The 14,635-nt window shown below is 48.1% G+C and overlaps 1 long non-coding RNA gene across 2 annotated transcripts; it reads right to left on the reverse strand.

The window, feature by feature from the left end:
• Positions 1–1,465: 1,465 nt before the first annotated feature.
• On the reverse strand, positions 1,466–6,721 carry LOC116077884. Of its 2 annotated transcripts, none has more exons than XR_004113364.1 (4): positions 6,658–6,721; positions 3,661–3,797; positions 2,756–3,015; positions 1,466–1,625 (listed from the first exon to the last, which is right to left on the reverse strand). It is a non-coding gene; the product is annotated as an uncharacterized LOC116077884 (long non-coding RNA). The 2 variants fall into 2 exon arrangements; XR_004113365.1 differs by lacking the exon at positions 6,658–6,721 and adding an exon at positions 5,903–5,949.
• Positions 6,722–14,635: the final 7,914 nt, after the last annotated feature.

Below are 14,635 nucleotides of genomic sequence, written 5' to 3' on the forward strand. Positions count from 1 at the left end.
TTTCCCACAGTTCAGAAGTCTGAATGTCAGGAGATCAATGGACATCAATGTCCTGAGGATAGCCTCTTCCTGGCTTACCACCCATGTTGTCACTGTGTTCCACCATGGAAATGACCTAGTTTGCTTACTCTTGCTGTGACCAAAAGCAACTTGGGGAGGAAAGGGTTTATTTGGCTTAAACAACCCAATCACAGACTATACCACCAAGGGAGTAGACAAGGCGGAGACTCAAGCAGGAAGGAACCTGGAGGTAGGAACTGAAGCAGAGGCTGGGGGAGAGTGCCACTTACTAGCCTGCTCCTTACGGCCTGCTCAACGTGCTGACAACACAGGATCACCTGCTCTAGTGTGATGCTGATCACAGTGGACTGGGCCCTCCCATGTTAACCACCAATCAAGAAAATGCCCCACAGACTCGCCTACAGGGCAATCCAGTAGAGGTGTTTTCTCAATTGAGCTTCTTTCTTCCCAGGTGACCCCAGCTTGTGTCAAGTGGACAGGAAGGTAACCAGCACAAGGCGTGAGGGAGGCCTGCTTTCTGGTGCCTTTTCTTATAGGTTGGTTCATCAACTCCTTTTCTGTTGCTGTGAATGCCATTGTGCCCAAAAGCAATTTATGGGATAAGAGTCTGTTAGAAGGGAGGCATGGCAGGGAGCGGCAGATGGTGGCAAGAACAGGAGGCTGAGAGGTCACAGGATGCAGAGAAAGCAAAAATGAAAGTGGGGTGAAGCTATTTAGCAGTGGTTTTCAAACTTCCTACGGCTGGGACCCTTTACTAAATTTCCTCATGTTGTAGGAAACCCCAGCCATAAAAATCATTACCACTAATTTATAACTATAATTTTGCTACTGTTATGAATCAAAATGTAAACATCTGGTATGCAGGATATCTGATATGTTACCTCCAAAGGGATCATGACCCACTGGTTGAAAACTATTGCTATATGGTCTCAAACCTTGTTTCTAGTGATATACCTCAGCCAGCAAGGGTTAACCACCCTAACCTCTCCAAATAGTACCACTGACTTGAAAGTAAGTGTTCAAATACCCTAACCAACAGGGGACATTTCTCATTTAAACCACCCCAGGTATTGTTATTCATTAATTTTCTCTAAGACAAAGGGATTTTCAAAGAAAGTCCTTTGAGTCACAAAATGTTCTTTGTATCTTAGGGGACACAAGGGACATTCAGCTCTACAGGGAATCTTGGCAAGTGTGGTCCTGATTTTTGCTTCTACCCTTGGGATATCCAGGTACTGCTGCACACTAGGGAAGCAGGGAAGGATGGAACAGAGCCAACTTCCCAGGTCCTCATCTTTTCTTGTACACTAGGCGAAAAAGGATAAAGTCCAGAACGGGTGGGTCTGCAAGATCTAGGTCTGGCAGTGAATGCCAGGGGATGGGGTGGGGGACGGTCTGCAAAATTTCAGTGTTACAGTACTTTAGAAAACAGCTCTCTTAGACGATAGTCAACAAAACATATACTTAATTTGGGGTGAATCAGGACTGTATATAGAACCCTAGAAAGTGGGAAGTGGCTCTTCTTAGGTTGAAGTTTCATTGGCTGAGGTTTAAAGTTCTGAAGATGTGTCATTTGCACGCAGAGGCATTCTAGGAAGCTGAACCTGTAATTTCGCAAAGGATTACATGACATCCTCAGGTAGAAGATTGAGGTCAGGCTCCCCAGATCAACTTAAAAGCCTTCAGGAAGTTCCTGAAACTGACAAGCTTTTCTAGGCCCTTCCTCCCAAGCATATTTAAGCTGTAAGGCCTGCCAAGAGATAGTCTCAAACACCAGGTCTACTTCCTGGAAGAAGCAGAGATCAGAAGAGCTGGCTAGAAGAGGCACAGACCAACTGAGCCACCTGGAAAGAACATTCTTCAACCTGTTGAGTTGCCTGCAGGCCATGCATAAGTCCCTGTTCCCAGCTTTCATGAAGCTGTCACTCATGCTGTGGTGGGCTGTGGTGATACAGCTGTCTTTGAGTCATTTCTGCTTCTGTAACTAACCTCAATAAAACTCACTGGTTTAGCCAGCTGGACTTATGGTGGTATCTGTACGTAGGTCTGCATTCAGTTCCCTATTGGTTGTGAGTACACATTTGTTTACAGCTTTGTGGGAATAAAGGGACACACTATAGGGCCCTTCCTCCTATCAGAACAGGGTCCTGCTTTCATGGAACTCTATTTTCCAAAGAGGACCAGCCTCAAATATCATCACATAGAGAGTTAGCCTCTCAACACAGGAATGAGGGCATAGTAAATACATAGTATGACTCTCTGAAGCATTTGTGTTTGCCAAGTTCTTTACAGTTTACAAGGGCCATTCCCACAGGCCATCTTGTGAAAGATACAGGAGAGAGAAGGGCTCAGTGCCTATTCAGGAGAGGGCTGAGAATCCAGCCCTTCTGCCCACCAAGCTTGTTCTCCCTTGTCTGCCTCAAACTGTAGAGCCAATTCTGGTCATTTTCAAATAACGAGGGAACAGAGCTGGGCCTCACACCCTTCTCTAACACAGTGCAGAAGAGAAAAGGAGGCATGGGCAAGGGAAGGATTGCACACAGACTGGCTGAATTATGCAGTTTCTGATGAACCCAGAAAGGACAAGTCGACCTGGAGCCAGGCCAGCACTTGGGCGCTGGGGCTCTTCAGGTTTAAAGACCCTGAAAATGTCCCAGCTTTCTTAACTCTGCATCACTTACAATCTCCCTGTGCCCTCACAGCCTCACTTTCAACACATTTCTTTGCTATTTACCGAGGACTAGAGTGCTGCTCCACCCACGCAGGTCCCATTCCAGGAGTGATTGATGACCACTGGACACACACAGATGGACGCCAAGAGCCGCGTCTGCTCCTTCGTGCGCCTTAGTGGCGGCAGTGACGCGATTTTTCATGTGTGTGTTGGCTTCTGAGTCCTAGTCGAGCTCCCGAGCGTAACCAAACCCAGACAGGCTCCGTGAGATGAAAAATAAAGTGCGATGTTTATGATGCCATGAAATGCCTTCTTTTTTTCTCCTAAAAAAAGAAATGTATTTATTTCTGTGCGTGTATGGGTTTGCGGCGACTGCAGAAGGATTAAGCCTTTGAAACTGTCGATTTATATCCTTGAGTAATGTGAGGTCTTTGTCTTGCTGGAGAGAGCTTTCCAGATTGGAAAAGCGAGAGTCAGGCCCTCTGCTCCATTCCAGGGGGCTCATTTGTTAAGTATTTAAGGAGCATCCAGTGGTCAAAGCAGGGGCACAGGGACTTTGAGAGAAGCTCCATTGTTGCCCTGGTGAAGCCTGGGGTCTACAGGTTGAGTGGCCCAGCCCCCAGGAAGAGGAGAGAGCTTCCTGCACAAGGATAGGAGAGGGGATGCCGAAGAATACAGCCTGTGGCGGTAAGTGGATCCCAGCAGCAGAAGTGGTATCCTCAGAAAGGGAGGTGGGTGGTGTTCAAGTAGCTGGACCTCACCAGGAAGGTAGTACTCAAGACACCTAATTCTGGGTTCAAATTCCAGATTCCAGCCTTGCTTCATCTCTTCTATCTGCCCAAATGTAGAATGGGGAGAGAAGCGGTGGCCTCTTCAGCAGGTCTATGGAAGGGCAATGCTGTGGTGGCAAGGAGTGGGCAGGAGTGACCCACATGCAGGAAACACTTGGGAAGGCATCACCTACTTACTTGATTGAGGCTTGAGTAGACATGGGAAGGGAAGGCAGAGCAGAGGAAGCCATTTGCTGATAGTCAGGAAGGCACCGATCCCCACCTTGTAGAGCTCATGATGTAGGATGTATAGGGTCTCTGGGCATAGTCTGCCTCTAGAAAGGGAATCAACTGGGTGATCCAGAGAGATACACGTTCCCAAGAATTTCAGGGTGAGGGGAGGTCCCATGGGGTCATCTGAGGAAGTAGTGCCCAAATCACAGGCAGGTGTGTAAAAAAAACAAAAAAACCTCACAGAGAAGGGAGAGGGTGGTGTACAAAGAGCCTACAGTGGCCCCTGTCAAATGTCTGAGTTGAGGCAGGAACTCAGCCTTCACTGAGGAGGTGACCTGGGATAAGGTGGTGGTCCCAGGAGCAAGACCAATGCCCACAAGGGGCAATTTCCTGAGTTCAGTGTTATCTGTCTTTACAGGGCTTAGAAGATGAGAATGGGTAAAAGAGAAGTGGGTAGGCAAGTATAGACCATCAAGAAAGGTAGTAGAATACAAGAAGGACAAAGGCATCTTGGAACCTAAAGCAAGGCAGTTCTACTTAGCAGGGGGATTGGGCCAGTATGTGGAAAAGAACTGGTACATTGAGATACACAGGAGGGCTGGAGGATAGCAGCCAGGAAGGACTCAGAGGGAGAATGCTCCAGGACAGGAGTGGATGCAGGTACAGGCCTCGAGGATAGAGGCAGCTCCTGAGTGTGTACCCAGGGCATGAGTGAGAATTCAGACCAGGGAAGAGTGAGTCAAGTGTCGGGGGGTAACTAAGACATGACTGTGGGTGGGTTTGAGAGACAGACTGGGAAAGCACTCAGAGACCCAGCTCCCAGGCTGGGCTTAATGGACATATGGCTTAACCTTTCTGAGTGGTTTCCCCTCCCTATGAATGAAGTTTCTTGTAAGGACATCCTTCTGTTGGAACCGATACTGAGGGCCTCCTGAAAATTGGGCTAAGTTGCAGAATAAGAGAAGATAAAGACCTTGGCCTCATAGGGAAACAGACTAGGATGCAGTGGGGGAAATGGAGCACCGAGAGGGCAAACAGGTAAAGGAGGTATGACTAGGGAGTTATGTGGGACCGCTGGTGACGAAAAGTTATCCACAGAGTCCCTACCTATAGACAAACATTGTTAGCGCATGTCTGGCTATCTCATCTTACTCTATACAAAAGCAGTGAATGTCTTAGTTGCATGCAAGAGGAAAAAATTCTGATGGCTTGGAGTATGCATATAGGCAATCAATGCTGTTACGTAACAAAAGAATATAGGTCAAGGCAACCCTGTTCAGCTCCCATGCTCTCCCCAGTATCAGCTTTGGAAAAGCAATCAAGAAACAGCCCTGTGGCAGATCACTGATACCAGAAATTCTCTGGGTTAGCCCCCTTGATGGCCATCCCTCTATTCTGCCACCTGGCTCCATGGTCTCTATGCAATTTGGTGGAACATTCATTCCACTTAGTAAATGGTTATATATCACACTACTAAAACACACATGTGTGATCCCAGTATTGGAGAGGCAGGGAGGAAGGGGGAGAAGTGACTGAACATTAATCTTGGAGGTATCTTACTACAGGGTAAAAGAATCTAGTACATAGCATGGCCTTCTCACTGGAGGATGTTTGTTCCCTAGTGGGAACTCTTGGCCCAGTCCTCATTAATAGAAAATTAAATCCCAGATCTTCCATTTGTTAGAGACAGGTTGGCGAGAGGGAGAGATAAGAGTTCAAGGCAGTTCAAGGTCATGCTCTGTTGTTGGAGGATGCCTGGATGGAAAAACAAATAAAAAGGAAAGAATACGGCTAGTCCTGGGTTTTTGCACCAGATGAATGTAAAAGAAAGAAAGGAAGGAAGAAAGAAAGGAAGGAAGGAAGGAAGGAAGGAAGGAAGGAAGGAAAAGAGAGAGAGAAAGAAAGAGAGGGGAAAGAAAACATGAAGAAAAGGAAGGAGGGAAGGACATTACTGCTTCTAGGTATGGTAGAGGAGAGTTTATAGATGAAAGGGAGACCACAGCTAGAGGCAGGAATATGTGGGAGAGAGAGTCCTGAGCCTGAACCATGTGAGGGGGTTGGGGGTAGCTCCTAACCCAAAAGGTACAGCCAGAACCAAGAGAACGGAATAGGTGAATTATATGGCTGGATTATATAGGCAAGGGAAAGGCATCCATCTCCTTAATTAGAGAAGTTTAGGGTAGAGGACTGAGTATTCCAGCCATACCCTGTAACAGGTCTGGGCGGAGAGATTCAGGGAGAACCTGGCTGCCAGGTCCACTTAGATTTGTTAAATAAGCTCTCAGCCTTTGGTCCTGGGTTTGTGACCTAACAATGCCCACAAGGGTCAAGATGAAGAGTCTACTTTGTCTGTCCCAGGGAAAGGGTTGGAAGCTATAAGGCTTGTCATGGTAAAGTGAGGGGAAATGAGTTAGGGGAAGCTAGAGCTCTGAGGTTCAGGAGATCTTGGGGACAAGGCCACCAATACTAGATTTTGGTTTTCGAGTTGTGTTTTTACAGGGCTAGGGATAAAACCCAGAGCCTGTCTGGGCTCTGGAAGTGCAATACCCCTGGGCTTCATCTCTAGCCCCTTGTCTCTGCAAGAGTTTGGTGGACCCAGAGAGTTTGACTTCCCTGACTCTGTGTAAGGCTTGTCTATTTCCTTTACTATTTTGTAAAGGTTTTTATTTTTATTTTGCTTTGTTTTGTTTTAGTTGTGTGTAGGTACATGAGTGTAGGTACCTGAAGAGACCAGAAGGGGCCCTAAGACCTCTTGGAGTTGGACTTATAGGTGGCTGTGAGTCATCCACATGGGGTCTGGGAACTGAGCTCTGGTCTGTTGCAAGAGCTGTAAGAGCGTTTAATTGCTGAACCTTCTCTCTAGGCCAACTTTCTTACTATGATCTCTTTCAAGTTTTCCTAGACAAGGGAGTTTAGAAGGCCCTCCATACAGGTGAGGAACAGGGAAGGGATGGGACTTACCCAGGGTCCCACAGCTGCGATGTACAATACAGGGTTAGGCTCAGCTCTTTGTCTTGCTTCAAGATCCTTTCCTGTGACTGCGTGGCACATCACAATGTGTGATTCTGAGCATCAGACAGAGGAGTGAGGAGTGACAGGAGTTGAATTTTAGTGCCTATGGCTTTTAGGTGCTGAATATAGCGATCTCCTGGGAACACTTGTCAGAGGACTTTTGAATATGGACTTCCAGGAGACACTACAGTGTTTATCAGATTTTCTGATGAAGATGCCAGGAGGGACAACCAATAATGCATTGTCTGGGAGACAGAAGACCACAGAACATTTGATGTGTTCATGGTACCCTGGATGGTGGAGTCAGACCAGCTGCAGAACCTTGGGCAAGTTGCTTAATAAGAGCAGATGTTTGCTGGATGCCCCCTCCCTCTCCTTTCTTCCCTTTGAGGGGGAAAAAAAGAGACAGGGCTGATGTCTTAGAGTCTTTAAAGCTTCATTTGACTAAAAAGGTGCTGTAGGCATCAAAACCTGGTAGCTACCAGCTGAGCCCTACAGATTGCCAGCCTAGGCTCCTTTCCTAGTTCTACCGGGTAGCAGTTTCCAGATCTCGGGCAAGTTGCACCCTTGAGTCTGTCCTATGAAACAGATCACAACAGCATGGAGTCATCAGGACTGCTGTGGAACCTGCTCTGAATGACAGCCAGATGCTCACATGCTGTGAGAGTGTCCTGTACTCTTAGGGCCTCAGAATGTAAAATGGAGATCAACATTGCAGTTCACAGCAGGTCAGAGCTCTGCTCCGTGTCCTTGAGAACTGTTCATATCTTTCCCCTGCCGAATGCATTTCACTGAAACTTCTGTACCTCGAAGAGAAAACAGAAATCCTTAAAACAACCCCCATAGTCTGCTCATGTGGCTTGGGATTGGACAGACTCATGTAGCATCCTTTGATTTCTGACTCACTGCATGCCGCCTCTAACCACCTTTGAAATTCCCTGCATGAACTGTGCCCTCTGCCTCTGGCTTCCGGGTCTTTGTCCATGCAGTTTCTTCTGCCTAGAACATTCTTCTCTCCTCCTGGTATATCTCCAGGGGTCTTTCAGTTTTTAGCTTAAGCATCAAATTTTCAATGAAAACTTTTCAAAGTCTCCAGCTGAAGATGATCCTATTCTACTCTTTCTTTGTTTCACTTTGCATGCATGTAGCATTATGAATCGAACCCTGGGCCTTGGTCCACCCACTGCACCGAGCCCCATACACATACGCTCGTGACTCACTGTTCTCCTCTTCATTTTGTCACCCTGATCATTCATGCTATTAGTTAGCCTCATGAGAGCAAGGACAATCCTGCCTTACTCACTACGTGCAGATGGCCCCTTGCTCAGTGCGTGACTGCTACTTAGGAAACATTCGTGGGCTGGATGAATGTACTTTCTCAGTGCCACAGCTGGGCAGGGATGCCTGGAGCACCCTGAGCTGTATGACTAAACCAGGGGTGCCTGAATTGAAGAGGCTCTTGGGGGCAGATGTGTAGCCCCTGATGGCCACAGGGAGAACTCCTTGCCACCAGCCTTCAAGTCTGCAAAATTTTTAGAACACCAGCCAAGATGCATGGGGTTCTGAGATTTGATTTGTGGAGAGGTGTGTTAGCACCTGAGAGAAAGGGTAAGTGGGTGGAGACATCAGCATGGGGGAGGGGCTTCTGTAAGAGAACGAAGGATGAGGGTATAAAATTACCCCCCCCCAAATTGCCCTGGAGTACCAGGCCAGCAAAAAGACAGGGGCTGAAGAGGCAGGGATGGGAGTCTCCTGAGCAAATGGTAGGTGTGTCCTCACTGCACACTGAGGTAAGCATGAGTCCTGGGAACACACAGGGTCATGATCTGCACATTGCTAAACATCTGTTTGACAGATTTGTGTTTAACATACCACTGACGATGCCTGCTTCTAGGATTCCTGCCTTTCTGTACTCACTCAGCCTCAAATGTCCAGAGAGCATTCTGGTAGCAAGGTCACTAGAACCCAGAAGCGGGCATGCCTCTCTCCCACACCTAGCAGGCTTAAGATCTCATTGCCAGCCTTGGGCTCCCCAGCCATCAAGGTCAGGATGCCGGTGAGTTTCTCCCCTGCCAAGACACAAATCCCTCGGAGGTGCACCGAGTTATTTTTGAGTCTTCTGTGCACAATCTTATCCCTCATTTCCAGGAATTGCATTGGCACCCGAGGCTCTTGCGAGCTGCAATTTTACTAGAACAAAATCAAATCCCTAGTCAGATTCAAGAAGCAATGAAATAAATAGAATTGCATTTTTCATTTTGCGTCAGGACTAGGAGACACACCCACGCGCAGCTCCAAGGTGCCTTGCTTGTCATCCTTTTAGAAAGATTATCGGTCAGTCGGAGGCTTGCCTTTAAACGGGGACCCAGGGGAAAGAGGGAAACAAAGCTCCCTTTCCCTCCCGGAGCTTCTGAAGCCAACTGCTCTCTTTGTTGTTTGTTTCTTCAATCTGCAGGCCGCCCCTCCTCAAACCATCCCCTCCTATGTGTTTTTATCGGGAAAGAGCAGAAACTGAGCATCTAGAAAAGCAGGCTTCCACGGGAGAGCTGACTGCCAGTAGCCTCCAGTGGATGGAGAGGGGCCTTTCCGATGGCTGTGGGGAGCCACCTTTCCCCACAGCAGGCTGGAGCTTAGAGTCCATGGCACAGATGGTGCTGGAGGCCTCCTCTGCCCTCCAGCCTTTTCCTTTTTCGCTGTCTCATTATGCATTCTGACCTCACCTGGACCTGGCTGAGCTTCCTCAGGACCTGGTGGATGGTCTTAGAACCTTCAGATTTGACATCAGTGTCTCCAGCCTCAGCTTTGCCCTGCACAGGCACCGCTTATTTCCACACGGCCAGAAAACAAGGGTTTTTTTTTTTTTTTTTTTTTTTTTATTTTAGATCTCTTCTTTTCAACTTCACAGTGGGTCAGGCTCTCACCATCAGTAGGAACAAGGTAGATGCTTTTTCCCTTTGAGTACCCTGGGGGGTTGGAGGATGATACCTGTGATGCCACAGAGTCTAAGGAAAGATGCTAAGGCTCAGAGAGACTTAGAACCTAGACTGAGGTCACCCAGCAAATTAGAGCCAATGTCTCTGAGTTCTCTGTCCATTGCTCCACAAAGCCTGAGATTCAAGGGAGCCCTTCTGAGCTGTGTCCTTGGCAGGGCAAGTGGAATGAGATGTCTGGCAGAGCTGAGCTCTGTGGCAGAATGACAAATGGCTCCCTTGTATTGCTAGGAAGTGGGTTCTGGGAACCAGGGCAGCAAGCAGAGCCATTTGTCCACCTCCCAGGCTCCAGTTCAGGGAGTGACAAGGAGTAGGCTATGGGTTTCCTAGCTCATTACTGGCAGGGACTGCCACGAGGCAACCAGCACTTCAAACAGGAAGCCTAGCTGCTCCTGAGGCTTGAGGCTAGGCAGAGCATCCTTTTCCTTGAAACTATACTAAAGCCAAAACGCCTCAACCTTGCAATCTAGACATGTGTAATCTCTTAAGCACCGTAATAGACAGGCTGTGGTTAGATAAATTCTCATTTCTAGATGGTGAGAGGGTGCTCATCAAGGGCCTGTCAAAGCCTTAAGGCACTTATACTGTCTTCAGAATTCCCCTTCTAGAAACACACCCTATAAGACAGCAGAGATGGAGACAAAGATATATGCTGCAACACTAAATTAGATCCGGTCTCAACAGTCCACCATGGAGATGCAACAGTAGACTGTGGTGTCTCCATCTGGTAAGTTATGCATCATTAGAAAATGATGGAAAGAATTCTAATGAAATAAGGAAATGCTTGTTATGTTGTCGGGTGAGAACAGCAAGGTGCGCGGTTGTAGATGCAGTAACCTTCCAGGCGCTAAGCTACGCTTCCATCTCTGCAGGCAATGCTTTAAATCACTAAGATTTATGTTTAAAATTACGTGTTATGTGTGCATGTCTGCATGTATGTGCATGTAAGTGTAGGTGCACTTAACAGGCAGAAGAGGGCAACGGATGCCCTGAAGTTCTGAGGCTCCTGACGTAGTGCTGGGAACTGCAGAAGAGAACTATATGCTCTTAGCTCAGTGTGGTTTATCTAGCCTTTCTCACCCAATTTCTATGCTCTTATCTCTACTTTATCTTGGGAGAGGGAAGTGCAAAAGGGAGCATGTGGAATATGAATAGTGTTTTCTTTCTGAAAGGGGACCCACGGGGTGAATTAAACACCTTCCCCAGTTTTTCATGCTGCTCTTTCTGAAGTCTTTTTTTTTTCTTTTCTAATTGTCACATCCCACTCACTCCTTACCTGCTGGAGTCATTTGCAGCTCTCAAGGCAGATGCTGTAAGATGGCCCTTGGTCTTCAAGCTCCCAAGCGCTCTGAAGCTCTGGGGTTTACAGCCCTGTTTCATTACCTGTACCTTGGGCTCCATGAAGAAAACCTCTGTCTGCCCTTCCCTACTTAAGTCTTCCCCACACATTCTCCAGCCGTGCGACTTATGACAACTCTTTCAGGCCTCTCCAGTGCAGTCTGAGCATACCTGACATTGTGTCCCCACTTTAACCAGCTCCTTCTGCTGCTCTCCTTAGAGTGTATTTTATATCCATCTGCCTCCCACTTCCTAGTGCCCAGCATTGTGTTCTGAGATAGTTCACTGTATTCTGGGTAATCACTCATAGATTCGGAGAGGTCCAGGCTTTTGCTCAGGGCTATACTGCTAACAAGGTCAGTCAGAACTGACCCCAGGACTCAGATCCTCTTCACCCAAATGTTCATGAGCTTTCTCCATACCAACTATCTCCGCGTGCAAGAAATTCAGGATGTTTTATGTATTTGAAAGACTCGGGGCAATAGTCCCATCCATAAAACTAATGGGTGTGGCTGATGGAGATGACTGAGGGGATCACTTAAAAACACATCTGGGTTATCCCTTTCTCTGGAAAGCTGACCCCTGCCCTGAGCATCTTCCTGCAGGCCAGGGAAGTTCGTGTGTGTGAGCACTCCTGTGCATGTAAGTGGTTAGCCCACTAGCATTGATCTCTGTGTGTCATGAGGCCACAGATACACTCACAATTTCCTATCCCAGGTCCTGGCTTACTTGCTGTATGACCTTAGGCAAGTTACTTAATCACTCCCACCCTGATTCCTTATTTGTATTAAAAACAAAAAAACAAAACAAAACAAAAAAACGCTCATGGCCATAGTTCCTAGGCTCACAGGACCATGGAGAGGATTGATGGAGGGAGTCAGTGTAGCCCCAGGCACATCTCAAGCCTGATACAAATGCCATGCATCCCATTTTGTCCCATCATGTGGACAAAGGGACACAGCACTGATCATTGGGAGACTTGCCTCTGACTTGGCTCTGTTCATAGCTGTGCCAGCCTCTCACTGTGCTTGGTTGCCTACCTCCAGTTATGGGATCTAGGTTTTTGGGGGACTCATCCAGGAGAATTCTGTCCTGCTATGTCTTAGATCATCAAGGGGCTATGTGTCTTGAGTAGATGGAGGACAGTGGGAAGTCAGAACCTCCTCGTGGCCCACTTCTTCTCACTGAGCATCCTTAGCCTGTGTGCTGAGGAGCCGCCACGGGCTCATCTTGCTCTCCAGGGGCCATCTATAGTCCTTCCATTTGGCAAGTGAATCCAAAACCCAACTCCAGCGGAGTTTTGACTAAATTGAGTAGACTCTTGTCCTGGAGAAATTCAGTCCCTATACTCTTGAAGGGCAGTAGTCTGTATACAAATATAGAAGGTTGGGTGACCAGAGCTGGGGTGCTGGTGGGAGGTGGCCTCAGAGGTTGTACGGACGTTAAACCAGGAAGGTCCAGAAGATGGACAGAGCTGGGAGAATGAGGATCCTCAGAAGACAGAGCCACCCGGACTAAGATTATTCATGAAGGGGTGGCAGGTAAGGCTGGCAGGAGGGTTCGAGGGGAGGGAGGTAACCACAGGACCTTGGGTCAGCTCTAGTGAGGGAGTGAAGAACAGGAACCATTTGTCCTCTAGTATAAGCCTTGGTGACTCTTTTCCTAGGGTTGGTCTTGAAAGAGCTATCCCAAAGCCCTGAGGTGCCTCCTGACGAGAGGCTCTCTGTAGGCCTGCTGGGTGTTCCCTCCTTTCCAGCCTCCAGGATTTCCCACTGCACAGAGCAGCCCAGCTCTGGCCAGCTGCAAAGCCAGCAGGGGACCAGAGCTGGAATGCAGGCTAGGGGATTGTGCAGAGGGGTACCAAGCAGATCCCCGCCTCCGGGCGGCCCCTTCCACGAAGTGTGAAGCCTGGCCTCCCTGAGCTTCTCAACTCCACACCATCTGCTCTGTCAGACCCCCTGTTTAAATTCTCCGCGTGTCTCGCCTTGCACAAAATAATTAGCATCCATTTGTTCTTCGTGCTCGCTCTGCGACATTACTCATTGCAGGAGCTTTCAGCGCGGCTCACAGACGCTCCCATTTCAACGCAAAGTTGAAAATGGCTTAAGTGGGACTCCGCGGGTCCCACTCACTTCGGCTCGCTCACCAGCATCTGGCACTGGCTTTCATTTCCTCCCACGCGGTTCTTAGCTGCCTTTTGCGGGGCCTAACGGTGAGAAGGGGGAAAGAGGCACTCCTGCAAGAGAAAAAGTTACCCTCCGTGGGCACCTTGGATGCTGGAAAACCAATCTAGGATTGTGTGGCTTGGGGTAGATATTTAACTCGGCAGCCACTTGGGCCCTTCCGAAGGCACCGAACTTTGGAAAGAAGAAGCATATGGGTTGAATAGCGAAGGCGCTTGAAACACCCTACCCCAGCTCAGGCATGAAATCTGTTTTAGAGGAAACCCTCACTTTTTGCCATCTGCAGCTAGCACGCACCATTGCAAAGCAAGCACCACACGGCCTGGGTGGTGCAGAGCCCTTTGGCTTTCCCTGAGAGCGAGATACCTCTTGCTTTCTGAGAACTCAGCTAGCTACTCCAGCAGACTGCAGATTCCCACCAGACAAGGCAAGGAGGAGCCTCCTGGCTGCTCTCTGGAGTCAGCCTGAACCTAGCAGCCAGTCATGCCTCCAGCTCCCTGCTCTGCAAAACGAGTTCATGTATGTAGTGTTCAATCCTCTAAGCCAGTGGTTCTCAACCTTCCTAACACTGTGACCCTTTAAAATAGTTCCTCATGTTGTGGTGAAGTTGAAAGACCCCCGGAACTGGGGAGATCCTTACTCAAGTCTCGGGATGCGCGACCACCCAATGACTCACGATAGACCGAACTTGCTGCAATCACACGAGGAAGTTTTTATTACAAGCAAGACGGGACAAGAGCTCAGGCCAGCATGCTGGGGTCGAAACTCATACACCGCGCAGGGAGTAGAGGAGTTCGACCCCGGCCTGGGATTTTACAAGGCTTATAAAGGCATAAACCACAAACCGGGGGAAGAGGAAACGGGGTAAATTCCAAACCATAGATTCATCACCTAGCAAAGAGTCATGTATAGGTTTTTCCAGGCAACCTCCTAAGCCATTGTCACACTCCAGCCAGGGCATTGTGACATTCCACAGAGGGCGTTAGAGCACCCTGTGGTCATTCCAGGAAAGGCATTCTGTGGTTATTCCAGGACAGGAAAGGTGTTTTTTCAAGTTCCTGGAACAGTCACTCAGCCTAAGGGCGTGAAGTTCATGTCAGTCAAAGATTTCTCTGCTCTATAGGAGCATGCTTGACTCCATTTTGATTCTACAAAGTCCAATCCTAAGGTTATTTTCATTGCTACTCCTTCTTCTTCTTTTTTTAAAAAAAGATTTATTTATTTATTATATGTAAGTACACTGTAGCTGTCCTCTGACACACTAGAAGAGCGCGTCTCACTATGGATGGCTGTGAGTCACCATGTGGTTGCTGGGATTTGAACTCAGGACCTTCGCTTCGGAAGAGCAATCAGTGCTCTTAATCGCTGAGCCATCTCTCCAGCCCTTATTGCTACTTCTTTTTTTTTTTTTTTTTT

This window comes from Mastomys coucha, unplaced genomic scaffold (assembly GCF_008632895.1).
Source record: "Mastomys coucha isolate ucsf_1 unplaced genomic scaffold, UCSF_Mcou_1 pScaffold5, whole genome shotgun sequence".
Classification (NCBI taxonomy): Eukaryota; Metazoa; Chordata; class Mammalia; order Rodentia; family Muridae; genus Mastomys; species Mastomys coucha.